This window comes from Meriones unguiculatus (assembly GCF_030254825.1).
Source record: "Meriones unguiculatus strain TT.TT164.6M chromosome 13 unlocalized genomic scaffold, Bangor_MerUng_6.1 Chr13_unordered_Scaffold_45, whole genome shotgun sequence".
Lineage (NCBI taxonomy): Eukaryota > Metazoa > Chordata > Mammalia > Rodentia > Muridae > Meriones > Meriones unguiculatus.
The window spans coordinates 2,793,216-2,794,187 of NW_026843652.1; the positions used below are offsets into that span (position 1 = coordinate 2,793,216).

The window sequence follows — 972 nt, forward strand, 5'->3', positions numbered from 1 at the left end:
TAGTTATAGTTCAATTTCTGAGAGTTTAAGAGCCATTCCATGATGTTCCTGATTCGTCAGGGGCTTATTCACAAAAGTTGTACATGTCACAGTAAAAGTCAAGGCTTAACACTTCTAGGTTCCTGAATTTGATAAAGAGTTTCTGACAAAATGGGCTGACGACACTCATCATTCTGTTCTTCTGGTTTAGACCGAAATGGAGAAACTATCTATATTTGATGACCTTATACTTTGCCATTGATCAGATCAATAAGGACTCACAACTGCTTCCCATTGTGACCTTGGATTTCCATGTCTACAATGCCTTTAACAGCACAGAGCAGACTCTGTACACTCGCTTCCTAGAGGGTGTCCGATATTTTGCCAGCATTTGTCTGCAAATTGGTTACCTGTCTGTTGCCTCAGTGCCACACTCTATCATCAACACAAGCAGGCCCTGGCTTTGTCTGTGGAGACTGACTACACCTTCCCAACTTGCTGAGAAGAAGGTCAAGGCCTTCTTGGCTGATCCATCTGCATTTGTGGCTGCCGCACCTGTGGCCGTGGCCACCACCGCTGCTGCTGCTGCTGCTGCTGCTGTGGCCCCAGCCAAGGCTGAAGCCAAGGAAGAGTCAGAGGAATCAGATGCATATATGGGATTTGGTCTCTTTGACTAATCACCTTCCAAAGCAACCAGTTCAGCTAGCTTATTTTGGAAAACATGGAAATAAAGGTTTACTTATCTTAAAAAAAAAAAAAAAACAAAAAAAAACCCTGGAAGGCCCTCTGATGTCAATGTCTGGAAGAACTGAGTATGTTCCTAACTACAAATGCAAAACACAACACAAAGCTCTAGAAATCATTTCAGGAACCATGTCAGAATTTTCTGCTGCAATTGGAACACTTTTAGAGCTCTAAAAAGTCCCACAAGTAAGTTAGAAAAGTATTTTGGTGCACAATCATAGGTCAAAACTGACAAAAACAAAAGAAAAC

The 972-nt window shown here is 42.1% G+C and overlaps 1 pseudogene; it reads left to right on the top strand.

Moving 5' to 3' along the window:
- Positions 1-218: 218 nt before the first annotated feature.
- On the top strand, positions 219-656 carry LOC132651300 (large ribosomal subunit protein uL10-like; annotated as a pseudogene).
- The last annotated feature ends 316 nt before the right edge of the window (positions 657-972 follow it).